Below are 13,895 nucleotides of genomic sequence, written 5' to 3' on the forward strand. Positions count from 1 at the left end.
ACTTCATTATGCACAGTGTTGGCTGATGTTTGTCACTATTCCTTGCTCTTCTAATGAATAAATTTACAGAAATGAAGGATTTACAGAAATACGTGGAGTCCTTAGTGTTTTCCTAGATAAAGAATCCCACTCCTCCTCATTTAAAAGCTGCTAGCCTTGCTGTAGGTGGTAATTATGTTGAGGGTGAATTGCTGTGGTTACTGTCTGGCAACACCCAGCACTGGCACATGTAATCCCCACAGTGTCTGGAAACAGCATTACATCAAACCATCCAAGCTAGTGGCTTACACAAACAGCTACACCCCTTTGAAATCTGTCAGCTCCAGTGCCTTGCTGTGCGCACTTCTGCTTCTCAGACATCAGCTTCATCACTTACATCACACAGGTATCAACCTCCTTTAAAAATAAAAGTTGGAAGCATTGACCTTTAACCTAACTTAAAATCTTAGGATGAAAAAATCCATCTACATATCAAACAGCAAAGAACTGCTTGATTTTAACACCAAATCTGACCTCAGTTCTTAAGAGGCTGTGGGTGCATCCATACATCACTCTGGAGAGGAACCTCAGAAAACAAAACAAGACAGCACCAGAAAGGGAAGCTGCAAAATTCTGCTGGTGAAACTAATTCATGAAATGGGTTAATTTGGAGCCAGCCTAGAGATCCCTAAGGCAGGGAAGAACTGCACACTGTAAGCAGACACATCCCATCATTAAATCTAAGAGCTATGGATCAGGTTGTTAATTAAAATCAGTTCTGCTGGGATCCCTGCACCAAAATTAAAAATCACTGAGAAATCTCAAATCAAACAAGGCGTTCATGTCTCCAGCTCTCAGGCAGCCATGTCATATTATGTGAAGACCTGTGACTAAAAATTGTCTCGTGAAATCAGTGGGACCAGACATCAAGCAGGGACTGCTCAGCTCAGAACAGCTGTATCTGCAGCATAGCTGTGTGCCAAGCAGGCAACAGCCTAAGCCACAGAATCACTGCATTTTCTACACAATTTGAAAACAAACACATTGTACTTTAACGAGAAATACTGTAACTACATCCTTGGAGGACTGTTGTTCTGTACCAAAGAATTATTTCCCTTCCCTCTCCTCTCCTCCCCCACTTCCCTCCCCTATGAATTAGTAAATGAATTTCTGCCACAAACCCTCAAACCATAGTCTTCCCAAAGAGTCAAACCATACCCAAGAGAGCAAGGCAGCACAGAACCAGTGAGATCCTGCAGACAGCCAGACTGGGTGGAAAGCTCCTGCCACTGCCACACACAGATGGGCACACACAGAAAGCCTATGGGGGGGAAAACAGGACAATACCAGAAAGAGGATTACATCCAAACTACGTTGCTGGAAAATGTTCTCCTGCAACTGGACAGCTGAATCATCTGCAACCAGACCAAAAAAAAAAAGACGATACTCAACAAAAGACAGTCCATGTAATTTAATAAGTAAGCAGAGTTTTGGTGTTTTGCCTTTTTTTTTTTTTTTTAAATTTTTATTTTGATCCTACACCACAAGTCTGGAAACAATTCCTTAAGGGCAAGGTCCATATTATGGGAGAATCCAGCATGGGCACTTATGGGCAAATCTATTACAATCTGCATATATTTCCAGGGGAAATGAAGCCTGCAGTTTAGCTCAGGGTCTACACTTCAGTGTTTTAGCAAATGGGGGACATAATGTGTGCCTGTGAACTCAGAGAGAATACAGATTTAAGAAGACAAGATTCTTTTTTTTTTTTTTTTGTAAGACACAGTGCTACAGGGGCTAAATAAAAAGCTTTTGAAAAAGTCATTGCACATAGCACGAGAATAAAGTGCCAGTCCCAGCAGTGGCCGCACAGCCGGCATTCACATTGTACAACAATCGCACAGCTCAAATTGTGACTATGAAAGGACAGCCCAAGCAGCAGGTGGGATGGGAGAATGGCAGGGGACCATACCCCAGCACCTCTCTCTCCAATCTCTCTGTTCATCAGTCATGTCACACGGGCTATTCCCCTGCAAGGAACATCCAGAGGAACAGAGAAACTAGAAATGCAGGTCCTGGGCAGGGGAAGCAGCTGGTAGGCATCTGTAATTGAATTCCAGGAGGACTTACGCTATTTTTAAAACTCTCTGTAGGCTGGCTTTTTTTTTTTTTAACAGGTGAACATTTCCAAAACTCAACACAGTTTTAAAGTTTCACTGCATAGACCTCTGAGTTCCAGGTGATAGCAGCAAAGCCTGAGCAATCAGAACCAGATTCTAAAACTCTGCACCAAGGAGGGAAAAAAATAATCAGTTTTTTTTTTTAATATACAGTTTTCTCTGTAACTGTATATTTTAAGGATAAAGAACTTTTGTCTTGAAGTGCAAACACACAAACCCTCTTCTACTCTATTTATACCCTATGGGGACACTGATTTTCTAACAACTCCAAAATAAAACAAATGCCATTATTTATGTGCTGTGCTCCCACAGTATCTAGTAACCCACAGCTCTGAGGGCACATTGGTATTTAAGGAATGAAGTCCCATAAAATGTAGGCTACCGAATGGGAAGAGTTTTGCTGTTTTCTTACCATAAGTGGTACCTGAATAAGGTGATTCCATTCAACCAGTGGAACACTTTCAGCACTGGCAGAGTCCAGCAGGAATCCTGGCATGCTTTGGTTCATAAGTAACCTGACCTGCTCAAGCTGTAGTCAGAGCTTTCCACACCTTCGGAGCTCCTTTATCTCCTGTAATGTCTGTTAGATGATAACCAGAGTCCTAATATTCCCTCTCCACACCTTGGGAGAAGAATGGCCCTTTATTCTGAGAGAAGGTCTGTTGTTAATCTCCAGCTGTCAAGATCTCTGAATCTGTTTACCTGTCTGGGCACTCCCTCAGCTCATGAGAGGCAGGGTCTGGCACCACTTCCATACCCACCCTTGGAAGGATCAGCAATGGATGGTTAAAGGACCTGAAACACAGCTCAGCATGACTGATACAAAGCAGGAAAAACCAAAGACTGCTAAAGCTGCAGAGAGGAGAAGTTCTCATTTCGCTCACAACACGGTCCAGTCTGAGCTGTACTCATTTATTTTCTGAGCTGCTGCAGCAAGTTAAATTCTCTGATGATAATGAGCAGTCACCAACTGCATCACCAACTCATTAAATCAACTCACTATCCACTTGGTAGCAAACACATTTATACTCTTTGGTTTTAAGACTCAATTGCTAGCAGAAGCACAGCATATGATATTTGTTGGGGTATCATTTCTATTATTTTTGTTCTGATTTGTGGAAAACTATCCTTGTGTAGTAGCAGCATGCCTCCCTCTGTCTTTTGTCTGTGCCAGATTATACACAAAACCTGTTACTTTTAAAAAATACTCAGAAGATAAAGCCAGGGATCATTTTTCAGCACTTGCAAGACAGAGTTATGTAACTATACATAACAATGTATATTTAAACATGGGTCTGCTGTATATAGAGAGGTCGACTGAAAGAACAGAGGAAAAGCAACAGAAGGGAAGACAAAAACCTTATACCCACCAAAACAAAACACCATTTTGTGATGCTTATTAATACAAAAACAACTCCAACAGTAACTTCCTCTCAGAAATACAATAAATACAGGATAACAGAAGCTGCATAATATGAAGTGATATTATTTCTTGAATATTCCCCAGAGGGACAAGCAGTACACCTGATCTTATCAAACAGCACAGGAGTTTGTTGCAAGCACAGCTTTATAAACAGCTATTTTCTTACTGTAGTGGTGGCAGGGGAAATGTTTAAGAGGAAAATGTTTTGACTCCCATGCAATCAGACTGCCTGTAAGCAGTATATTCTGGCCCTTAGAAAGTAAGGGAGATTTAATGCGGCTCAACATTTCAGAGGGTTTGGTTACTTCACAGCTCCTGGGCAGCATTATTGTTCTTTTCAAGGGCAAGACAATGAACATTAGCTTCCTTCAGAGGAGGAAGGATGGGATTTCAAATGGTACTTTGGAGAAATGGTGAATGCAGCTGGGTGGGGATGGGGGAAGCACTTTTCTGTCAGCTCTGTTATGTCAATTTGCTCCTCAGCTGGTTATCAATAAAAATTGTTACTGAAATTTAAAGCTGCCCGAGATGCTACACATTTGGTGGGTTTTCTTTTTTCATCCCCACAGTCACAGGACCTTGGGGTTTTTTTGCAGAGAAGTAGATAAAAGGCGAGAGGTTGGTGGCAAGAACATCTGTAGCTTCACACAGGCACCCCCTATGCAATGCCACCGGGGAGTCACACACAAAATAATTTATGGGACCTCCTCACAGGCCACCTGCAGGCCCAAACCTCAGTGCCTGCACTCCAGCATCCTCTGCCTAATCCCGCATCCTCCAACACGGGGAGGCACCCCTGCTGCCTGCGGAACCCCTTGTCGAGGCGGCGGCAAAGCGGAAGAGGGGCGGGTTTATTTAATAAATAAAGCCACGTTCCGTGCTCTTGTGGCAGAGGGGAAGGAGCGGGGGCTCCGTTTGTCCCCCGGCGCCGCTGCCGCCGCGTTACATAATACGCGATCGGCGGCTCCCCCGGGGCGGCGCAGGCGATGCCGGCTCCGTGCAATCGCAGCCCCGCAGGAAGCTCGGGAGCCATTGCCGCGGTCCCCGCTGGCTCGGGCCGCGCGCCCCGCCGCTGCACGGAGCCAGACACTGCGCCCATTACATAACAGCGCCCGCGCCTCCCCCGGAGGCCCCGTTCACATGCGCCGCGGTCACATGCCCAAACAGCTCATTAAATCGCTGCCGGGCAAAGGCGATTACAGCGTGGGGGCCAACAGGAAAGGTGGAAGCTGGCGCCTTGGGCTCGCTCGCATCCCTCCGCACAGCGCGCTGGCCCGGGGTGCGGCCCTGAGGCACCGCTCTGCCCCTCCTGTTGCCGGGGCTCTCACCCAAATCAACCTCCTGGCACCTGTGGGGAGGGCTGGGGACCGGCGTCTCCTGTCACCACGCTGATTACTCACACAATCCCAAGATTGTTAGGGCTGGAAGGGACCTCCGGAGGTCGTCCCGTCCAACCCCCCTGCCTTGGTGACAAAGGAACGCGTCCAGGTGGGTTTTGAAATGCCTCCAGTGTCATCTGGAGGGATTTTCTGCAAACAAGGCAGGTGGTATTTGATAATGGATATATATTGGCTGCTGGGGATAAAACATGCTCCTCCCCGTGTTAAAGCCACATGCCCTCCAGGCAAGGGGGTCCCTCCCAGTGTCACCGTCTGCAGGTTTGCATCCCCATACGTATGATGGATGTAAACATTTCCACGGGAATGACAGCCACAGATCACAGGAGTGCGGGGTTAACACATGCCCCAGATCTCCTAACCAACACCCATCTGGCTGCCTTGGAAACTGGTAGCCTCCCCACCCACACTGGGTACACACCCACCTGTGTGCCACAGGCACGGGGAGGGTGTGCCATACAAGGTCTTCTGCTTTGTCTTTTGTTGGATCGTCCCCTTGGGTTGCAGATTTTTGGAGCCACCTTGACCCAGAAATCCTCCTTCAGGAGAACAGGCATTGCAAATCAAGTTGGCCTACACAGCAGGAAGAGTCTCTGGAGTCCGTACAACTCAGGAAGTGGCTCCTTTCGTGTATGCCAACATTGCAGCAAATTTCTAAAAGCATGTTTTTCTCCAATAGAAGCCAACTTCAGAACAAGAATTTACACAGTAAGCCAAGCTTAATAATTTTTTTTTTTTTAAGACTTCATGCCATTTTTCCCCCCAACAAATCTTTGATTCGCAAAGCCCAGGAGCATACTCCTTGATTTAGGGAGGAGAAGATGGGTGCCCTGCCAACCAGCGAGGTTCTGCACTGTCATAGGCAAAGTCCTGCTTCCACTTTCAGAGAGACCTTCTCTCAAGGTGAGTCACTCAGTCCCCTGGAGAGGAGCCCAAAACGGGAGTGAGCTTGTGCTACTTAAAAAGTACCCTGTGCTGCACTGCCACGTGCCCACGGTGGTGGTACCTCCCTGTGCAGCAAGCTCAGGGCAAGAGGCAGCGCTGTGCTCGAGCAGCCTGTCAGGGGGAACCTCAGTTCCCTTCCCTTGTCCTTCAGCAACCATCCTCACCACAAAAAAATCTAGAATTACCAAAGCTTTGGGCGTTCGCTGAGTCAGAAACAAGCATTAGGGCAATATCTCAGGGGAAGGAAAAAAAAAAAAAAAACAAAAAAACCAAAACAAAAACCCAAAAAACCCCACAACAAACAAACAAACAGAAAAAAAAAAAAACCAAAAAAAAACCCAAAAAAAAACAAAACACCAACCAAACAAAAAAAAAAAAACCACAACCAGCAAAACCCAGCTTCCCCAGGGTCGCTGTTGCTCAAGTCAGATGGGCAGTGGAACTTGTTTTAGCTGCACATGTGCTTTCCTTGCAAGAACGTGTGTGAAAGAGCCCCTTTGTGCAGGGCTGCAACTGCCTGGTGCTGCTTTGCCACCTCCTGTGGCTCTGGAGGCCCCTGCTGGAAGATGGAGCTGGCCAGGCACAGCATTGGCAGGGGCAAGCAAGAAAGCAACCACTTTTCAGCTGCAAAATTAAGAGCTGAGAATCATGCAGAAGAGGCTTGAGAAAACTCTTTTACTACCTCATGGTTCTTGCAGGGAGCAGAGCCCCAGCTGGCTCAGTAGTAAAATCACACTGCATAGCGCTTAGCAGCAAAACAGACAGATAGTGATCAAAGTGCTGAACTTAAGACACAGAAGGCATAAACTGTGGGGCAGATCAAAAGAAAACATTATTCCAGCAACATTTCCTTTCCTGCTCCCAAATAAAGTCTTTCTTCACCTAAAAATCAGGGAAAAAATAAAGGAAAAAGTATGTGCAAAAATAGGAGAGAGCGATAGCTTAAAGAGACAAAGGAATTGTTTCAAATTGTTTATAGTTTAAAAAATAGGTTAAGTAAATGATGAATTAAAGCATATATCAAATAGCTGACTTCTTGGGGTTTTTTTACCTTTTTTTTTTTTTTCTTTAAAAAGGGAAGTAAAAGACCTGCATTTAGAGTACCCAGTGTGCTAGAATTTGCTACTGAGTTAAAACAAGCTCTTTCAGTATTGCATGTATGGAAATAATCTCTTTATATAAACAGCTTCATCTAAGTCAAGTGGCTCCCTGCAGACCACAGTGGGGACAGCAAACCCTTCTCAGCAGCCTGGCTCAGCATCAGGTGGAACTCCAGGAGGAGCCAGTTCAGCTGCCACCTCCCAGCCCTGTGCCTGCACACAGCCAGCACTGCTCTCACCTGATGCCCTGCACGGGCACAAATAGGTACCACTTTGCGCAGATTTCTGCAGTACAAATTACTCATTTCTGTCTAAGCGCACACCAACCCCAAGTAATCTCCTAAACTTGCTGCTCTGATTGATGTTTTGGGTTGTTTGGGTTTTTTTCTTCAGGAAAACATTTATCCACACAGAACCAAAATCCAAACTCAAACAATAAAACCTGAGGTTTTCCCAGGCATGATGTTATTTGCTGTAAGAGTACTTAAATATGAAGGAAAAAAAAGAAATTATTCAACTTCCAAACAGCCCTTTCGAAGTCCTTATAGTTGGTTTTATTGTGAGAATTATCATGACTACAACAAAGTGCCAGCAACAACCAGGGCAAATTTAATAAAGACTCTGACATATAACCGGAACAATCCTCTGTTCCATCCTGGGTGAATTTACTGACTAGCCCCCACTTTATTGCTAGCAGTGAATTACTGTTAACATCCTCTGCTTCACAAAAGCAACCTAGTTAATGTGGGTCTCCTTGCAAAATTAAGAATACTCAGGCTGCACAGTGTGTTCTCCATGAACATTTTTTAGCCCCTTCGAAAAAACTGTAAAAGCAGAACTTCCCAACTATGTGCAGGGCTTCCAGCATTTGTTTAAATGCAAAGATTTTCATTTTTAGAGAGCCACAGTAAAATATTTGTATATTTAGAAGAGTTTGGTTTATTAAAATGCTGAACTGCACCCAGTAGAGCAGCCTGGGAGGAACCTTAGAGCTGGGAACCTCTAACTGGTCACAGCTGAGAAAACACCGGGTTCAAGGGAAGCTGCTTGTTCCTCTGGAAGCAGTAAGGAGTCTTAAAACTGAAAGACCTGAGAGTCAAGGTTATGTAAATTTCTTTTGCAGCAGAGACAGGCAGACTGGTATCCAGCCCTACTGGATGGAGGGCTAATGGGGCACAAATGCTACTGTAGACAGCTAAGGAGTCAAAAAATCAAGTTTTTTGCAAGAAAGGGGAGAAAAGCAGTAGAAAAAATAAGTGGGGGGGAAGGGTAAAAAGCTTGCAGGAAAAAGGAATATAAGGAGACTTTGCTGGTGTAACTGCTCAGTAATTGGGGACAAATTGTTCTGGACAAGTCTGCCAAAAGGAATTTTCAGAGTGACAAGGCCCTGTCCCCAGCCCCCAGTGACAGCTCTGTACCTGGACTACCACCACTGGTCCCACCCTGCGGAGCACATTTCCCTGTGCCCCAGCTGAGGGCCAGCAGTGCCTCTTGCTGGCACCCCTGGCAGTAGAAAGGATCCCCTCATGGGAGCTCCAAATATTCTCTGGTCTTTTCCCCATAAACTGCAAACACCAGGTAACCATAAATGAACCTGGCTTTTATTTCAGTAAATAAACACATGCGTAATTCAACAAAGCATACTTCAAACTCTGGGATTTGTACTGTAGAATTGGAAGAACACTCTAAAGACTCAGAGAAATCCCAAATAAACTATTTGTAATTAAAAAAATCTCATGATTTTCAAGCCAAAACTCGTGATTTGTTTGTGGCCTGACTCAGGGTTTTCAGTGCTTGGGGCTGGCAACTCTGACTAAGCAGGGATATGAAAGAAGAGCGAGAGTGACTGCCTGCCAGGCTTCTGTTTTCCTGGGACAGAAGACAAAGTAGCTCTGACAATTCCAGCTGGCAATACCATCCAGGCACTCCTCCAAGGCCAAACATGTTGGGTAAAATCCTCATCAGACCAAAAAAAAAAAAAAAATCCTATCAGAAGCAGTTACTGGGGTTGCTTAATAGCTGTTTTCCAAAGTTCAATATAGCATATATTTTCTTTTTCTTGAAAAGAGAGAGATGGGCCACATTACAGACTAATCCCTTGCCAGATGTCATTAGTGATGAAGTCCCTTAGAAATTACATCAGTTTGAAATGAATCAGAAAACAGTGAGTTTCCATTTCCTCCTCCTCCCTGGCTAGACAGAAACCTCAGGATCAGCTTTCATCCACAGCCTGGAATCAGCCCTCCTCTGCGTCTTGCTTGGTGTGGCAGGGGTGTTAAGCAAGTAATTGCAACCATTAAAAAGAAAAATAGCTCACTCACTCCTGCTCCCTGTCCCTGTCAAATACCAGCTCCTTCATTAGGCTTCCCAGGAGCTGTCTCAGCACTCTGCAGGAGATTCTCCCTGCTCCTGGTGGAGGTGGGTGCTTCCAGCTGTGGCACACATCTCCAGCCACCACCCCTGTGTGCTCCTGGTGATGCCAAACTGGCAGCTGTCCCCTCTCTCCTGATGACCCCAAGAGTCCCCCAATACCTGGTATCTGGTAAGATGGCCTGGGCAGGGAGTGGAATCTAATTTCCACCCTGCTGTGCAATGCCCAGCCCTCCCTCTACCTGCTCACAGGGTGATGGATAAGGAGCAGACACAGAAAAAGGTCGAGGAGAAGGGCCTTGCTGGTTCTTAGTGCTTTTGCTGTCCCTAGTAAGGCAAGAGCACGCCCCATCCTGCTGTCTGAAAGGGATGTATCTTTAATTCTTTGTGTTTGGACTGACTAAACCAGAACAATATCATAAACTGATATTTTCTATAGAAACTCAGTGCCTGAAATACATTTCTGCATCGTAAATCTTGGACTAGAGCAGTTTATGTAATGCCACCTATTCATGCTGCCCTAAGTAACCATAACTAACCATTCCATTATAATGAGTCCATTATCCCCTGCTTTATTGTATTTTCTCTTAAAACAGAGATCAAAGATTTGGATCTAGTGGCATCATGCCGATTTCATTTTTATTACTGGCTCCCTAGGTCTATCATAAATATTCATTGGCCATCCTTAATACAAGGTATTGAATTCTGCTCACTGCTATCTCTGGTGCGACTGCAAAGTACAAACAGGGTTGTTGCTCAAACATATTAAATAAAGCAGCAGCAAATTTGTGATAGTCAACAACAACAAGAGCAACAACAGCACAAAAACCCCAAAACAAAACAAAAAACCAAACAAAAAATACCCCAAACCACACAGAAAACAAAAGAACAGTTTTCCCCTTCCAAGGAAATTCAAAACCAAAGGAGACATTCTCTCTCGCCCCCTCCACGACTACTGCAGACATTTGACTGCTGTGGGAATTGAGCCGTGCAGCAGCAGCAGCAGCTGACCTGCTCCCACAGACAGGAGATGTTTCTGAAAAGTCCACAGTTGCCACACTGTGGTCTCTGTGATACTGCAGCACTCTCTGTGCTTCCCAGCAAGAATTATAACCATTACCTGGCAGTGGTACTGAAACTGCTTATAAATGTGGCCTTTTCATACAGGAATTAATTCTGAAAAGGGAGTGTGAAGTGTGTGGGGAGAAACATCTTCCAGAATCATAGTCAGGAAAAAGGTTTATGCAGTTTTATTCTCCTAACTCCCAAAAAACCTCGCAACCATCCCAAGCTTCAGGGTGCCTGCAATTTGTTTCTCTCACATGTTCCTCTGAACTCCCTTTCCACCTCAGTGTAGCTGCTCCCAGGGTATGGAAAACCCTGTTGTACTCCTGGCAATTGCTCCTGCTCTGCAAATAAGCACAAAGGCTCCTTGGGATGTCAACTGGGCACTTTGAACAACCACCAATCACTAAATTTACAGTGGCCATAGGAATTATGTTTTTATTCCTGTTAAGTAACTCTGAGAGCATTAACACATATCATTCTAAACAAGACCATCTTCTCCATTAAAAACAAAACAATATGCTAAGACACCAATTTAACATTCTAATCTTTATCTTCTAATGTAACTTCACTATGGAGGTAAAAGAAAAAGAGAAGGAATAGGAATAAATAACCTAAAATAAATATTTATATTTATGAATCCATCTTCACACAAAACTCCACTCACCTGGAGACATAAACCATATGATAAAACTGTTGACTCATTTTACATATTAACTTACAACATACCTTTAGTCATTTACCTAGTCCCTTGCCAATCTAAGATCTGCTAGAACCTTCCACTAAATTCCTAAAAATCTGCTTTATTCATAATATAAAATATAGAAATAAAACAAATCAGGGGTAAAACCTTGATCCTGATATCTTCATGCTGTAAAATTTGATTCAAAGAGCTATAGTGAGCATGGAATTTAACTTCCAGATGTACTGAAGTCTTTAGTGAAATTCATTTCACCTGTATTCAAAACAAGAAAATCTAGTTGCTGTTGTTCACAAAAAGGATCCTGATGAGTTCCATGAATATTGTACCTGAGTAAGGTGATATGAATCATCCTCAGAGCTCTAACAGTTCCGTTTATTAAACAGCTCCCTTCTGTTGCACTCTTATTTGTTTTTTATGAGTAGCAGTATCAATAGAGAAGGATGTCAGACAGTTTGCAGGCAGTTAAGATTTTCTTGCTGCTTTGCTCTTCTTAAGATTACATCCATAGGAAGGAATTAATGTGAAAAAAGAAGGGCAAACCCCCTATGTCCCATAGTATAAAGGGCAAATTCCAGAGCAGAAATTGGTCATTTGAAGTTCAGAGTAAGGAACAAGCTACTCCAGTTTTATTGGTTTGGTTGATGCTGTTTTGTTTAAGCTACAAAAAATATTTTACTGCATCAGATGCTCCTTTAGAGGAGAGTTGATGTATGTGAGACGGGCAGATGATATAAGTTCCAAAATAATTTATCAATCAGGATTTGGAGCTTAATATTTCTGAAAGAAAACTGGATAACAACATACCCTAATCTTAAAATTTGATAAATATGAGCTGCTGAGAGACTACAATCTTTTGGATGAAATGTGTTAACAACCATGTGTTTTTACAGCCTGGGCATCCTGCCATTAGATTTGTTTGTGACTTGAAGAGCAAACAAACAAAGGAAAAATAACCAAGGTTTTGAAACAAAAAAGAGTAAGTACCAGACAGTAGTGAGCACCACTGCTCACTGAACTATCACCTGAGACAGAAGTACCTGCAGGTCTCTGGAGATACTTTATTTACATCATGGCGAGTTAACAGTTATGCATATTAAGAGGGCAAAATCATGCCTGCAATACAGTTAGGCCTGTGTTCACTGCCCCTGCAGCAGATTAAACTGCCCCTGCCTTTCACTAGATCAGGACCTGCACTTTGTAAGGTGTCAGGAAGGCTCTCTCCTGAATTACCTGTAGGCACCTCACAACTGGCCCAAGCACAGTGGCGCTCAACAGGCTTCTGAAGGTGACACAAGCAGGTGACAGTCCAAAGCTGGAGCAAATCTCTAGGGCCTGTTACTTACAGAAAAAAAAATATCCCCTTAAAAATAAGTCACACTTTTCATATACCAGTTCTCACAGGTTTTTGCATCAGCAACAAATGTGTGTGATCAAAAATACAGCAGAATCTCTGGGGGCTGTCCAGCAGTGTGGTCCTTTCAGTCCAGAACAATGCAGATCATAGGAGGTTAAAGGGGTACCCCAAAGATGAGAGATGCTAATTCAGAATATTCTGGTTGATGCTGCCTGTCACAGCCCCAGAAATGTGCAGCAATAACAACACAACAGTGGCTGATGGCCCGAGGCTCTGAGCACTGTGGCTGACAACACCTGGCTAGAACAAACAACACCATCACATGCCTCTTGGTATCCCTTTGCTTAATTATCCCAGCTTGAAGCCTAGAGGGGGAAAAGTGAAACTGTGCTCATTTGTTTTTCTGTAGGTTTTCTCTCTTTTATAAAATGCCAGTACGTGGGTCTAATGAGAAATTACCACACTTTCAGGTTCTGACCACGTACAGTGTTTAGTCTTGCATATCTGAAAGCTCTGGTGCTCCTGCCACTGCAATTACTGGCTCAGAGGATTCAGGGCAATAGCAAAGCTTGAATCCTGTGCTGCAATGAATTCCTGGAGGCTTTGGTTCTGCAGCTGATCACCACGTTCACACAAAGTATCTCCAAGACCGAGGGGTTTGTCCCATTTGTGTTTGAATTTTCACTCATCATTTAACTCCCATAACAAAGCCACAACAGCAGTTTTTTGACCACACCAGAAGCGCTGGTCACAGCCAGGCTGGCACTGCTGAGATAACCAAACATTCTTCCTCCCTGCACCTCCAGTCCCTCCCTGTGAACCAGTTTCCTAAGGAGTGAGTTTTTAATGCAGGACCCTGCAAAAGTGTCCTTTATCAGCTAAAATAGGTAAGTGATTTTTTAAAAAATTCAGTACAAACAGCACTGAGCATACATGTCCTCCTGTGGTGTTTCTGACCCCTGTCAGCACACAGGCACACTGAGCTTAGTGAGGAGAATGGCCTGTTGACAACAGGGAAAAACAGGCCAGTGCACGGGTATTTTTATACATCAGCACAAATAAAACTGACAGCAGAAACAGGGAAAAATTAAATGTAATTCTTCAAAATGCTTGCAGTGCCACTAACCCAAAATGTGAGTAGTATCACAAATAAAGGAATTCGGATCCCGCTCGCCCATTTAAAATAAGCATTCTTTTGAGGTATGATACATTCAGCAAGCAACACATTTTCAGAATTATTCTCTTTTTCCTCCTCTTTTTTTCTTTTTTAACCTACAAATGCTGTTTATCTGAATGCTGCCTAACTTGCTCATGCAAATAAGTCAAATCATCTTGAAAAGATGAGGCTATAGAACAAAATGCAGTTGAAGTTGAGAATG

At 43.9% G+C, this 13,895-nt stretch overlaps 1 protein-coding gene and 1 long non-coding RNA gene across 2 annotated transcripts in view; one reads left to right on the forward strand and one right to left on the reverse strand.

Moving 5' to 3' along the window:
* Window positions 1-13,895, reverse strand: part of ITPR2 (inositol 1,4,5-trisphosphate receptor type 2) — a 244,006-nt gene that overhangs the window by 97,162 nt on the left and 132,949 nt on the right. The window lies entirely within an intron of this gene.
* Window positions 4,738-7,502, forward strand: LOC128787804 (uncharacterized). Its single transcript, XR_008430857.1, has 4 exons — window positions 4,738-5,070; window positions 5,487-5,687; window positions 5,791-5,882; window positions 7,111-7,502. It is a non-coding gene; the product is annotated as an uncharacterized LOC128787804 (long non-coding RNA).

This window comes from Vidua chalybeata, chromosome 5, assembly GCF_026979565.1.
Source record: "Vidua chalybeata isolate OUT-0048 chromosome 5, bVidCha1 merged haplotype, whole genome shotgun sequence".
In the NCBI taxonomy this organism is placed as follows: domain Eukaryota; kingdom Metazoa; phylum Chordata; class Aves; order Passeriformes; family Viduidae; genus Vidua; species Vidua chalybeata.